This window comes from Condylostylus longicornis, unplaced genomic scaffold, assembly GCF_029603195.1.
Source record: "Condylostylus longicornis isolate FDR11 unplaced genomic scaffold, ASM2960319v2 ptg000259l, whole genome shotgun sequence".
In the NCBI taxonomy this organism is placed as follows: domain Eukaryota; kingdom Metazoa; phylum Arthropoda; class Insecta; order Diptera; family Dolichopodidae; genus Condylostylus; species Condylostylus longicornis.
In genome coordinates, this window is record NW_026578224.1 from 485,929 (window position 1) to 502,026 (window position 16,098).

The following is a 16,098-nucleotide window of genomic DNA, read 5'->3' on the forward strand; positions in this document are numbered from 1 at the left end:
GGTTGGCAGATGACTGCGGGATCTGCGGTGCGCTTGCGAGCCGCATCTCAGTGGTCTTGTGCCCCTAGGGGGCATGCTTCCGTTCTCGTGGATTGTGGACACGCTGTGGGGGCAACTGATTATGTTCCCCCTGTGCTCTCATTCACGAGGAACATTGGGACATCGATTCCGCTTAGGGAAGCCAGGCAGAACGAGAGAGTTACTGACGACGTATCAGTACATTTTTACACTTCCAAAGTTTTACATTTTTACATTTCCAAAGCTGGATTTACGTCGCACAAGGGATCTGATCCCTCTCAGAAGGGAGGATATCAGTGCTGTGGTAAGGGTACTGACGGCCATTGTCTGATCGGCGAACATGCAAGGAGATCGGCAAACTCTGGGCAGAGACTCCTTGGGTCCTACTTCTTCGGGCACGCTACGGACTTAGCGGATGTAAAGCTTTAGGAATTTGAACCGATTTTTAAAAGGTTCGGGCTGGTTCAAATGAGGAGCGGGAGGGAAGAGATCCGGCGGTACCACAACGGACCTAGTTGGCGTATATGTACCCTTCGGAGAGCAGCGACAACCTAACCTAACCTAACATAAGAGAATGAATTGAGGTAATGAAGGGGTTAAATAAACTTCTTACCAAGATTCAGATTTTTGCAATATCGGTTTCATTAAAACATAACGCTCCTCAAAGTTTAAAGATCAGAGAAAATTAAAGTATTCATAAGCAAATCTCTTTCGCAATCCAACTTCCGACAAATCAGTTCAGAATTTGTATTCAATATCTTAAACTTACATCTCTTACATCCTTTAAATTGTGAAAAGATTCGAATATATTTTATAATATAATTACAATTTTTATAAGAATACAAAATACCTTAAAGGATAATAATTATTTTTATTATTAAAATCAATTGTGTATATCATATATTTGTAATGTTTTACAGTTATGCTAGGTACAAAATATTATTACAAAAGATCTACCAACACCACATAATTTGTATAGACTTGTAAGTCTACAATGAATAGTCAAAATATTACAAAATTTCTTTACAAAATTGCTTCTGGCATTGATTTTCAAAATATTATAATGAGAAAATATTACTTTTAAACTACATACATACATACAATAGTGTCTATATACAAAAATATTACCAAAATTCGAATAGTAAACACCATTCATAATAAATTACCCCAAAAACCTTCTCTTCTTAGCTTTAATTTAATTTAAATATTTTTGTTTAATAAAAGATTGAAAATTTGTTTGCTGGAGGAAATTCAAAATACATAATAAACACATATACTGACATACAGTTACGGAACGAAAAAAAAATGAAATGAAATTAATAATTAATGAAGAAAAAATATTTAAAATAGAAAATTTTATTTTCGACTTTTAATGGAATTTTTAATGTTTTAGGAAAAAAATGCCAGAATCAATCATTCAATCTATTCTATAATTATACTAGGTATAGCTATCTTCATACATGAATACTATGTAAAATAAGGATTCAATTTTTATAAAAAATAATTATATGTAAACATTATTACATATACATACTAACAAACAAATACATACATACGCAATTACTATATAGTATTTTCGACAATAACATATGGTGCTTGAAATTCTGATAATGATGAATTAAAATTGAAAATTAATTTTAATATTAAAGTTCTCTCTTATTCAATAAGGTATAAGGATCTTATTTATACAATTATGTACGAAATTTAATGAGTATTTCGCCTATAAATATGCACTATATTTGTTTATGTATGCATATAGGTATGGCGTATCTACCTGGATATAGAACAGGAATAGTACGTGTGTTTTGAATAATCACCCATATTTTGTTTTGTCGCGTCGCACTTAATATGATTGGGTTGTTATTCAAAAATGTTGTAATTTTCTGAATCATTTACGATATTTGGAATTCTATACTAAAAGTTATAATACTATAATAATATCCCATTATCTAAAGCGACACGACTAGCAGAATATATCCAATAAAAATGGTTATAATGAAAACTTGCAATAAAAGGCGAACATTTGCTTTGTTGGAGTTTGCCATTGCCACTGCAAAATGTTCAGGTCAACAAAATTTTGTGGTAGTACAATTTATGACTTTGAAAAGTATGCGTTTTGAAAAGGTCAGAAAACCATTCTATCGCGTCAACAAAACCTGTCTTAAGAATAAAAAAACTTCGGTCCCTTGCGATTGCGTTACAGACCGGTTTTGGATTTTTTTTGTGCTGTATAGCTTTTATCATTTTCAGGATATAATAATTATTATAATCTTGTAATGTACATATTATAATTCATAAATACGTTAACCTGTTACGTGTTATGTTATATGCCATAAAACATGTCCAATACATTTACATTTTTTTTATAAAAACAACACTTAAATTTTTTTGTTTGTTCTTTAATTTAATTTGAGTTCTATTTAGTGTGTACAATTTTATAATGAGAAAATCCCGTAGATATCCTTGTTTTAACATCCTTATCAATAAATGGAGGTTGGTGTGCCAATAAAAATAAATAAATAAAGAAAAAAATGACATTATGAAGAGCTCATTTTGCTTCGCATTCATGTATTTTATTTTAATGACAATATTTATTTAAGGAAATATTCCAATTTATTTTTTAATTCTTATTATATTTTAACTTGATTTCAATCATTTTTAATCATCACACAAATATTTGTCTGGGAATTTAATACTATTTTATTTCATTAATACTATGTTGATAAGTAAATTTTTAATCTAAATTTAAAAGCTTTTAAAAGCTCTATGTTACTATACCATGTACTAGAGCCATGAAAACGTACCAAAATGATCTAAACGCATCCTAAAATCAGAAATGAGTGGTTACCATAAGTTGTCTGGTATTGGAGCATTTCATTCAATACAAATAAAAAATTCCGACTATTTTGCTACACGTTATTTTTTGAGCATATTTGGAAATATATGGCTAAATATCGTTTGGATATAATTTCTTGGTCGCTTGTTTAGTATTATCGATGCCACAGTTGAAATCTGGTTAACAGCACAAATCAATTACTTCAAAAGATAGCCATCCCAGAGTAAGATCCTCTCTCTGTTCCACTGATTGTGGCTTATGGTCTTGAACAAGATTCGGTTGAAATAAGTTTTGGAAGAAATCCTGTTTTCGGGCTTTAAACTTCCACCGGTCAGCAGTATTTTGGACAAATTATTGAATTATTGAGACAAGAAACAAAGCTTAGTCTAACAAAGCTAGCCATTCTTACGCCGATTTACACCTGAGACTAGATGCTAGAGAGTTGGTGTTGCCCTTTAATCCAACATGTCACAGGTATTGGAAGATTAAGAGTAATAAAAAATCACTTTAATACTGTACACTGACATTAAACATTTAAGAGGCGATATAACATAACACTCCTATTTTTGAAATAGATATTAAAGAGAGAATGAAATACTGAATAGGGCTATGAATGTCTTTCTTATTTCCTATTTACAAAGCCAAATGAGAAAACCTCTTGAGAAATTTCTTCCAAACTTAAAATGATTATTAACAAATACTAGCAGTAACTATTTCCTTTCTACAATTATTTTAAACTTAATTTCTCACAACTCTTGCCCAAATATTTAAGTTCATTACATTTTCCAAAAAAATAAATTGCTTACACTTTAATTTGGAAAATTTCTTTAAAAAAATTATCACTTCTTCATTAACTCCAAAGTTTTTCTTAAATTTAAATTTTATAAAAACACCAAAGGCTAATTATTCTGATAAAGATTTACAAAAAAAAAAAAAAACTTATGTTCCTAATTATAAAATCTTAAAACAATTTTCGAATACAAAGTCAAGACACAAAATAACAAAAGAAAAAAATAAAATTAAAACTAATTTTTTAAAGGACTTTTAATGCAGGAAGGCAGGATACAATTAAATTCATTAGTATAAAATTATAAAAATAAGAAAAGTGCCGCAGTTACTTTACGAAAAAAAGGACGACAAAGAAAATAAACTTATAACATCAAAAACAACAAACAAAAACCAAAAATTTTCGTTTCTTTGAAAGTTTTTCGACCGAAAACACATTTTGGTTCAAAAGGATCAAAACAACAACAATAGCAGAGCAATAGTAACAAACAAAATATATACAAGAATACGAAAAAGGTTTATTAGCCATTAACCATCTGAGATGAAATTTACAAGAAAACTACAATGAAGGATGAGAGAAAATTGAATGGCTTATATGCTTTTCTCTTCAAAGTACAAAAAATTAAAAGTGAAAATTTTTCTCTCCCTTTTAACATTTCAGAAAACAAACAAAATTTTATTCCATTTAATCTTGAATTCATTTTTGCTTTTTTTTTTGTTATCCTGTGCATTAAACTCACTTTAATGCTTTGTTTTTTGTTTTGCCGGAGTTGAAGAGTAGAAGAGTGTAACAAATTAAAATTAGCATGCAAATTTTTATTACATAATATTTTTCTTATTTTGATTATTAACCTTGCTGCTACCAGTCTTTCTTCTTCATCTCCACCTACTCTTCTACAATTGTAGGTTTTTCTTGGTTATATTTTTATGACTTTCTCTTCTGCTATCTTTTTATACTTTATAAGATCTTATGACAGCTTAAAAATAGATAAAACTGTGAATATACTTAAAATAAAAAGAAACAAGAATACGAGGAATACAACGCACCTTTTGATGTGTTTTTGCATTTAACTTTTCATTCATCTTTTCTTAGTTCTCATTTCTATTTTATTCAAAAAACTTAAAGGTTTCTGCAATTCTTTTTAGCTGATTTTTAAAGCTGCCAAAGTACACACGTATATATTTTTCATATTTGAAGCAAAAGTGAGTGTAATAAAACCATGGATTATCATGATCATCATAATAACTGCATGAGGTAATACCAAAAACAAAGGCAAAAATAATAAGAATAGTAAATCCATAAGGATCCTGAACACTGAATTGGGAATAAGGTAATTCCTTAGAGATTTCTTATTACTAATTATTATGTATGTAGAAAATACGAAACATAATTTTACACTCTCAATATTGTACACACTTAAAATGAGTGCAAAGGAGGTGTTAGGGGCAAAAGACTTGTTTCTAATTTTTTTTTTATTTTTTATTTAATTCTATAAAATTATTTTTTCTGCTATATTTTGTGCTTTGCATTTGATTTGAATAAGGTATGAGGAACTTGTAAACTCCATGTTTTTTTTTATATAAAGTAAAAATTAATTAACTCCCAATTATATAAAAGAAAAAGGTGATTTTCTGCTTTTTCTCTTTTATTATAATTATAAATAAGTGATTTAGAAGAGAATGGGAGGGCAAAATAATTATATAAGTAAGTGTATTGTAAAAAGGTGATGGTAAAATAAACATAATTTTATGATGACAAAATTCTTTATATATAGGTTGTCGAATAAAATATTATTTTGTGGAAGCAGGGCCCTGTCAGTGAGAAAATTTAGTGCTATTTAATATATTTATGCACACTTAATAATATCCACAATCAAAGGGCAAATATTTAAGTGCAAAATAAAAATAAATTTTAAATAGACCGGCATCAAATGTGTTGAATAAGGAGAATGTTGCCATTGCAAATTCGTTTATGTTGTGTAATAATGTAAGCTAACGTCGAAATAGGAACTCTTGTAACTTTTTGTTTTCTGGCGACGAGAACATTCTCTAAATTAGAGAAGGTCAACTAAGGTCAAAATGCAAAATTAGATTGAAAATGCAAGGTTTGTGCTGATTATAACTTAAACGTTGCAATTTTTTTACGTTTTATATGGGGCAATGGTGAAAATTTCGAACTTCAAAAAACACCGTTATTTTTCATTAAGATTTCAATCAAAATTTATAAAATTTGATCTCTAGTCGCCTATCCACATATAAAGTGGCCAATAGAAAAGAAAAAACCCACTTATAAATGCGGCTTAACTTCCTTGCTTTACGACTTTATTTCAAGGCACAATTTAACCCCTTACTCACCACGTCGCTAATTCATTCATTTACGCCATCGCTAATTCTTCACATTTCATAATACGGTTCGTTTAAATTTCGTGAAATAACTGAAAATTTTAATATGCATGAATATCACCATAATATCGCACTCTATCTACCCTGTTTTATTCTCCTAAACATTAACAATATAAAAGTTGTAATGTAAAAATATAACACTTTTTTTCTTATGCGAATATTCAGCTAAATAGCCACCTACAATATCATGAATTTTATTATAACAGTATTAGAAAATTTTACCAAGTCATAATGGGCACATAAAGAATCCCTTAAATTATTATACTTTATAGGTAATTAGATATACGTTCCTATATTAAGATAAAAGCTCATTTAGAATAAACAATTTTTATACATTTTGTATTTTACAAAAACAACAAAAAATATTACACCTGTCTGTTGCAATCATAACCCTTCTGGACAAACAAAATATTAAGGTATTATGTACAAATTGTTGGAAGGAGTAAATTAATTAAAATAAAATAACAATTTTAAATACAATTTAAGGATATTGCAAAATATTAAGGTAATGATAATGGTTTAATTATTAAAAAGCTAGGTAATTCATAAAATAAGGGGCAAAAATTTGAATTTGAAATTTTTTTTTATAATTTTTATATTAATTTACATTATATTAAAGTGTCTGTTAAAAAATTAAAGAAATTATCCTTTTTTAAGCTTTCATGTAGAGCCAATGATTATAATAACGCACTTGGAGTATACATAAAAAGTATAACACTTTTGATAACTGGAAATTTTAACGATTACAATTAGTTGAATTTATTTTTTCTCTCTTTTCTTTATAATAAAAGCTAAAGCATAATTATGTAAAGCAGATTGTTTTCTGAATAATTAACTTTAGAATAATTAATATTTTCTCTTGTATTCTTCAAAATTAATTTAATTAACAAAGATCTTATTTTGCTCTAGCAGCTTCTGTTTATACCCCTATGCTTGGACTAAACTATATCTTAATATAAAAGGTGTGATTTGAGAATATGAAATTATTAGTACAGTTTGTAAGTATAAGAGTTTAAAATATTAATGATGAAAATTTCAAAAATTTGGGTACGAGTATGAATTAGAAGAGTTTAAAAATTATTTACGATAAGATTGATGAAATTATTATTAGTCTTATTATAACGAGCAATTTTAATGAAATTTTTGAAAATTTAATTTAAAATTAAATATTCAAATTTTATAATTATTTTGAATATTTATAAGTAATAACGAGCAACAGAAAAGAGACAACAATATGTGATAATAATCATGAAGAAAAGTAAAATATGGTGGAATTATTATACTCAATAAAAAATTATAAAAGAGGTCATCCAAATTGAGAAATCATTCCATGGAAGAGAATTACGTTTACCATAATTTTCTTTCGCCTGTAACGCAAGAGAACACAACCCGGGAGATGTTAATACAACAGTAGGTCCTGCTGCAGGTATGTAGGAAAGGGTATTGCCGAAAAATGTTTATAGAATGAGGATAAATGGAGTGTGATTGCGATATTTTAGAAATGTATAGAGTTATTAGACAAAGAATAAAGGAGCAGAAATAATATAAAAGACCAAGGAGTTAAGGTGAAAAAATATTGAAATCCCGTCCTTCAATATCAGTCCAACGTACTCAAACAGAACTCAAACAGAATAAGCGTACTCAAACAGAAGGAAACTTTATTACTTTCGCCAATAACATTATTCGTGACGGAGACATAACATTATTAGACTCAATATTCTTAATCTATTAAGCAACAGAAATTCCGCTTACAGTTATTAATATCCGCTGACATATAGCTGCCATATTAGTAACGTAATATCTTATTTTTAATAAAGTTTAATATTTTCCAATTTCACGTTAATTTTTTGTTAATCTTTACAGAAATATCTTGAACCTTCCAATATCTACCAAGAATAATATTAAAATAATTAGTCATATCACATGTGCTACAATATAAACCACAAACCACACAAAAATATTTAAAAGAAAGTTACTCCCGCTTGACTTTCATATTTAATCAATCTTATATATGAAAATTTTAACCTTTTCACATGCTATACAAAAAATAATCGCACTCATACCGAATACGTCATAAATATTTATATATTCTTTTGACATTAATCAAAAGTATTAAATTTCATAATATTTTGAATATTTTCAGTTCACAGAACTTTCTATAACTTTTATAATACACCCAGTCCCAATACGTGTACATGATATTTTTAATAAGATCATCACAACAATTTTCAAATTGTCACTTTCAATTTTTATATTCAAAAAATACATGCCTTCGTCTTCTGTTCACCCGTCCCCTTCCTCTTAAAAAACAAAAAAAAAAGAATTAAGAAAAAACAATAAACCGTGACACAACAATTTCTAAGAATATGAAAGTTTTGTATGTCTCACAGGACTAAAATAAAAAATAATAATAGAAACAAAAATCTGAAAGGTATTTATGTTGTCGCGGCAAAATTCCACTATACTGTCTGGAAAATAAAAATGAAAATAATAAAAATAAAATGAAAGTTTGCACATTGTTATGTTACGACATTCGACATGTTTAAGCGTTTTTCAATTGAAGAATAGATTGTATAAAATATGATTATGCCTTTACAACAAATAGTCTACACCTATAGTAAAATTCGTGTACTAGCAATATACAAACTAAATATTTAAACATAGACGAACTGAATAAGTTTTCGAAAACAAAAACAAACACAATGAAAAAAGCAATACCTATATCCTTTTCTTTTTCCTTCAAAAGAATCCTTATAATTCACCTGCCACTATTCACTTTTACTAGTGGTTTTATTTCTAATATTTTTTCTACTAGCAACGACGATACGATTTTCAAAAAAAAATTTCTGATAGTAATTGGCTACAATAAAATTTTACGTTATTGTTAACTCAACCATGTCATGAAACAATGATGACATTATTACAGTATAGAGAGTAAAAACAAAAAAAAAATATAGTAAAAAAAAAAAATTGTAATCGGCTTATTATGTCCTTTCAATGAATTTCTTATAATATAAATTTTGTGAAGGGTGGTTTGGGTTTTCCATATGTAAAGTTGACAGACTTCCCCATAAAACAGAAATTTTCTTTTACAAGAAAACTTTATAGCGATTATACGAGTAATAAGACTAATATGATAAGGAACTAGACAGAGGTAAGGGTAAACTCAACAGTTCGGAAAATAATAGTGGAAATTAGTGGTAGTAGCTAAGCAATTCAGTAATAAAGAGGACCAAACCGATGTCGACTTCAATAGTTTGCTGGTATTAGTTTTGTTATACAGTGAGATGGAGACCAAATAATGTTGAATTTCATAGTGTGCTGCTAGTAGCTTTGTAATACAGTGAGAAGGTGACTCGAAATAATTTTGACTTTCACAGTGTGCTGGTAGCAGCTTTGTAATACATCAACGGGAAGGACCGAAATGATGTTGGCTTCGATAGCTTTGTAATCAAGTAAGACGAAGACCCGAAATGAAGTTGGCTTCCATGGCATGCTGATGATAGCTTTGCGATTAAGTAAGAAGGAGGTTCGAACTGATGTCGACTTCCATGGTGTCCTGATTGTAGATATGCAAACCGGTATAAGGAGAGACTCGATCTGATGTTGGGTTTCATTGCAAATTCAACTATGAATAGCGAAACATTGATCTATGAAAGATCTTTAGAATCATTTGTTTAGCTTGAATATGCATTAGCAACTGCAAACACTTTACACAATTGGCACAATAACTATCTAGAGTAAAATAAGTTTTCATTAATCAATATATCAAACACAATCAATATTCCTGGTATTTCTAGTGAAAACAACTTAAACGACTGAAAAGGACACAGAGCCGATATTTTAAACTTTAAAAATTGGATTCTTCATTTTTTTAAAGTTAAAATTAAATTGTTTTTTGGGTGCTTTCAACAAAGGCAACCAGTTGTGGAAAACTTAAAATATTTATGTGCTGCGGATGAAAAATTTCAAAGTTATTGAGCCGTTTCAATATCATGTGATTATAGAAAAAAAACATTTCCTAATTTCTTTACACTTTTCTTTATATTTTCGCCATTACTCAAGTGGAAAATTTCTTAATACAATCTTTAAGATTCATGTGTAGATGCTGCCCTTTATGAAAGTAATCTATTGAATACCTATATAGGAAAAGATTAATGAGTTTTGTATCAAAAGTGACTTTTCGAGTTAAAGACGTAATATCCTAAAATATTTATTGGTTTTATTTAAATGTAATTAGCTACTGAGTTCCTTGTCAAATAAATTTTGGCAAATGTCTAAAAATTTATTTGAAGTTGAAAGAACGAATAAGAGAACATTTTTTCTGGAAACAAATATAGTAAGGCGACAAAATTTTGAAAGGGTTTTAACTCAATCTTTAGTCGAACAAATAAGGAATTGAGCATTTTTGAGAAAATTCGAACAAGTAGAGAATTTTCGCATTAATTTTCGGCAAGTTTTTAATCAAGTAAGTTTCTCATAAGGTAAAGCAGTTGCTCAAAAGAAACCGGCTTTTTATAGCTCTAAATCTATAAGCTTTTATGAAGGAAACTGAGTATCATTATTCAGCAATTTAATGGAAAGCATTTAATTGTAACAAATTTAAAATAATACAAAAATTTTCAAACTTGTGAAACAATTTGTCAGTAAGTAATTGATGGAAAATATTGTGTTCGAAGAAATTGTATTTTCCGAGAACACAACAAAATAAAAATTAAAAACTTTTATTTTAAAGTTAAACTTTAAAATTTTCGTATATTTAAAAAAAAAACTTGGGAAAACTTTCTTTAAAATTTCCGAGTGTACACGAGTTTTTCCAAACTGTGAAAATGTTTCATTTAGTTTTTAGTTAAAGTTTGTGTTGTATTATAAGTATGAAACCTTGTAGTATAATGAAGAAGTATCGTTGTTCTGAAAGTTAAATACAGAATTCAATAATTCAGTTCCAGTTGCTCATTCATTCAATCAATTTGGTAATTAATCAATTAAAGGTAATTGAATGAAACAAATTACAAGCTTAAAATATTGTTGATTAATTGCAGTTTTGAAGGAATTTAAAAACTTTTGCTAATAGAGGCTGTTAAAGTGCAAGAACCTCGCATTACTCGAATTCATTAGAACTCGTGTATTATTAAACGATATCCACTTAGACTTAGACAACTTTTTCCTAAAATTTTCAATTTAATTTGATAAATTCTATTTAGAGCATTTGAAAATTTTTCAATAAATTTGGAATTTCAAATTTTTTATTAATAAAATGCCATTTTTAAGTAAATTTCCTTAAACCTGCAATAACAGACGCCGTCAATTTTAAATTGCTAAAACAATTCCACACCATTTTAAAAGAATTTTTTTAAGTTCCCTTAAAAATAAAATGTAGAATAAAAGTGTTTAAAGTTGCAATGTGCTACTTGAAACTTTAAAATTGTTTAACAAAAAAAAAAGAAATCCAAATTCAACTGTCTATTTTTTACAAATGGTGCTACATTATTGTTAAATAGGAAAGAGATTCAACTTTAAGAGAAAAAAAATGCATCATCAAATAGAAAAAAAAAGATAAACTTAAAACTATCAACGAAAATAGGACATTTTTACAGTTTCCATTTAACAAATTAAACTTTTTGAAGAAAATAGCAACAAAAGAAAAAAAAAATAAATAGCAATAAATATGCTTACGCAAATCTTTCATTTTTTAAAACTTTAAGATTAGTACTATAACGGCCATTATGTGAAAAATAAATTTTGCCAATTAAATAATGTTCTCGGTTGGTTTCCGGATCTTTTTGCAATAAAATTCTTTTTGACTGCAAAAATATAATTTTAATTCTGTATTTAAAAACATTGTGGGACCACAGTCGGGCGTCAAAAGAACTTTGAATGAGTACCATTCCTTTAACGAGCTCTTAACCTTATTTCTTTATTTATGACTTAACGTATCAGTGATCCACTTACAAAACCCACTAAGTGAGTAGATATATGAACGAATGAAAGTATATGGGTTCTAAGTCGGGCGCCACTCAAAATAAATATTAGGTTCGTTCGATTCCTTTGAAGCAAATGACCATTGCATACCTTATTTCTAGCACACCTCATCAAGCAGCACAGCCACTAAGTTAGTATTTTGCCGAACATTGAATACGCATGGAGCTACAGTCGGGCGCCATTCAAAATAGTTTTTGAACGCGTACGATTCTTTTGTTTTTGTTAACAATTGCATACCCTATTTTCTCATATTCGACTAAGTAATTCACTTACAAACCCATTATTTGAGTTGTTTGGTGAACGATTGAAAATATAATATGAGCCGGACCCCATCCAGGATAAATATAGACTTCGTGGAATGTTATTAGTTGTTTAGTTCCACAATTCAATTAGAGTTTCAAATTCTCTCGGTAATCTACAATATTTATTCCCTTACGTTTCAAATTTTATTTTGTACGTCCAAACAGCGTTCGAGAGAGTATCAACGAATTTTCATTCAAATTTAGTATTTTTTAAACTTTGAAAAAAAAAATAAATGAAAATTTAGTGAAACTTTCTTTTTCGCGATTTTTAAAACTTTTTAATAAAACATAATGATAGAAGTATTAAGCAAATAAAAAGGAATGAAAAATAGAGAAATAATGATTCGAATTTATCGAATTGGAAATAAAAAGAAAAATAATTTAAAAAGAATGCAATTTTTTTTTTCAGAAACAAATTAAAGAGAAAATTCGACTTATTTGCAAAATATCGAATTATTTGAAAAGTTTAAAATTAATTTTGCAAAAAAGAGAAAAAATAAAAACAATTTGTATTTCTATTTTAAGGAAAAAATTGAAAATAGTCGATTTTTTTCTATATCTAAATGGAACTATCTGAGTTCTGAGTTTTGAAATACGCATTCAAAGAACTTTAACAATTTAAGAAAAGCGCGGTGAAAAGTGATTTTAAATGGAACCAAAAAAAAAACGAATAAATAATCAAAAAAATGCCAAATGAATTCTTAATTTTTTCTGATGACAGGAAAGAAAATAATAATAAATTTTCTCTCAGTAACAAACATAATTCTCACTAATTTTTAAAATAAAGAGAGAGATAGTATTTCTTCAAGTCAAAGATGTTTTTTAAATACTAGAAACAATGACCGTAATACCTAATTGTAACAACTATTTAAACTTGATAACAGTAAACAAATAAAAAAGAAATTAGAGGAACATACTCGGGCGCCAATTAGAAACTCAAAGTTAAACTAAATACAATTTTTTTTTTAAACAGTATGCTTTTTAACATTTTATTAGAAGCTGTAGTGACTTTATTTTACATTATATTTTTTGGTATAAATTAATGAATAAAATAAATGGAACACACTCAGTAACCAGTCTAAAAGTTTATATTGAACGAAAGCCACATCGTTGGTGTAGCCCCAGATATCCGCCCCGGAGCCCCTGAGTGCAGCAATTAGATCATCCAACACGATGGACCACAGAAGAGGCGAAAGAACCCCGCCCTCCGGGCACCCCTTTGCAACGGAGATGAAGAATGCGCCGTCAGCTATGGTGGATTTAATGCTCCTATCCCGTAACTAACCCATCTGCCCGTGGTCAAATCAATCCCACGTTTGTGCAACGAGTCGCAGTTGACATGATATGAGGTGTTGTCAAAAGCTCCTTCAATATCAAGAAAGAACACAACTGCCATCTCCCGGACATCCAGTGAGTTCTGGAGGACCCTCACTAGACCCTGCAGAGCGAGCATAGTACACCTTTCCTGATTGATAGGCATACAAGGGATGCATTCTCATGACTCATGCAAGGGATCGTCGTCTCTTATAAACCTATCGAACACCTTTTTCATTGCTTTCAATAAAAAAGAGGTGAGGCTGATGGGACGAAAACACTTTGGGTGGTTGCTTACCTGCCTTAGGAATATGCGTCACCTTAGCCACACCCAATACCTGGGAGATGTAACCAAATGCATAGCTGGCACGAAAAAATTCCAATAACCCGCTAGCGATACCTTGGAAACCTCTCTGAAAAAACACAGGATATATCCCGTCACCATCTGGAGATTTGAAGGGCTTGAACGAATATCACAGCCCACCTAATCCTGCCCGTTGTGAAGACCGTACATGCTTTTTAGAAATCACCCTATGAAGACGCGCACTGCTGGGGAGTTCATTTATGTCCTTGCAGAATGCTCTCTATGAGCTTCTTTTCGCTTTCATTATTTCCTTATTGTATATCGTGAGTAAGTGTTTATACTACCCCACGAACCCGACGCCTTTGCCCTATCGAAGAGCTTTCTGGTCCTCTATCTAAGCCTTGAAAGCTCCTCATACCACCATGAGCACCTCTTATTTCTTTATCTCAGCTTAGTGGAGCAGCTGCCATGATAGTCATCAGTGATAGCCGTCGTCAGGATCCCGATGGCCAGTTCGGTATCCATCGTTGTTCTGACAGAAGCAGGAATGGAGCAAACCCTTCCATGAGGAGCATTTCGAATTGATTCCAATCCGTGGACTGGGGCACCCGATACATATCTTCTGCCAGGCCTCCGGAGACCAGGATATCAAACCTAATCTGTCTATGGTCAGACACGGATGTCTCATTTGACAAACTCCATCCATCAATTATATTGCTGATAAACTGAGTGCAAAGGGTGATGTCAAGAACCTCTTCTCTTATTGCATTAATGAATGTTGGCCTACCGCCCTCATTCATAATCGTTAATTTATTACTACATATAAATTCAAGCAGGCACTCACCTCTTTTATTAATATCACTGCTACCACAGACATTGTCATCACTTTCTATTATTAGCTAGAAGTTTCTCCCTCCACAGAAGTCCACTAGGTCCTTCAACTGTTCGCCTGGATGGGCACAGTCACCCGGGAAATAGGATGAGCATACAACAAACTCTATCCAACCCCCGGGGGATCTTGTCTTCACCAACCCAGCTACCTGATGCTTGGAGCAGTATTCTGGAATGGGAAGATATGTTAGTCTTTTACTGAACAAGATGCATGCCCTAGGCCTACCCCAGTTGTATTATCATACAATAGCTCACCTTTTTGGCCCTTAACTTGATCCTTCACTGTAAGGTATCTATGAGCCAGAACTTCCGTAGATGCCCCGGCATGCTGTTGTTTTATTTGGATGCACCTCACAGCCGTATCATTCTTTTCCGCTCTTGTCTATGGGCTTTAGTTCTTTAAACAAAGGCTCCACGTGGGACCCGTGAATGTAAATATTGAACAAATACGATTCTTTTGAAGAAGTTTAAAGTTTAAAACTGTTAAACCCTGCTTTAGAATCTGGCAGTGACCTACTTTTTATAAATGTATGACTCACATCCCATATGTTTTGTGTAAGTTAATAAACAACACAAATGGAGCCAGTGAAAAAGTAAATACTTAACGAATATAATTCTTTTGAAGCACTTTACTTACTGTTAAAGCTTGCTTTAGAATTTGGTAGTTACTTAATTTTCAATAATGTATGACTCAAATCGGTATAAATTAATAATTAATATTATAGAATATAAAGAATTTCGCAAATAATTTAGTAATGACAGTAGAAAAACAAAATTCTAAAATTTTTTTTTTATTTTCTTTTTTCCAAATAAAAATGCAAATTTTCGGAATCAAAACGATAACTTTATGGTAATTTAGTCAGACATAAAAAAAAGAAAAAAATTTTCAAACCGCAAATGAAATTTTTCTTCTTTTTTTCAATAATTTTCACATATTCGAAATGAATTTCAATTTTTTCTTTTTTTTTATAATTTTTTCATTCTTGGTCAAGTTTTCAAATATTTTGATTCATTCCGAATGTCTGGGTTCATTCTTTTATAATTTTTAGTCGTCCTTTCTTATATATGATATTTTGTTCTGAACTGCGGATGGACACGTACCAAAAATTCAATTCAAAAGACATTTATTTAGTTTTTCATAAATTTTTATTATCAAAAAAAAAAGAAGAACAAAACACAAAAATATTTTTTTTTAACCCAAATCAAACTTTTTTATTACTCCCTTAATTTTTCTGTCTCTTTTTTTCAGAAATAAAAAAAAT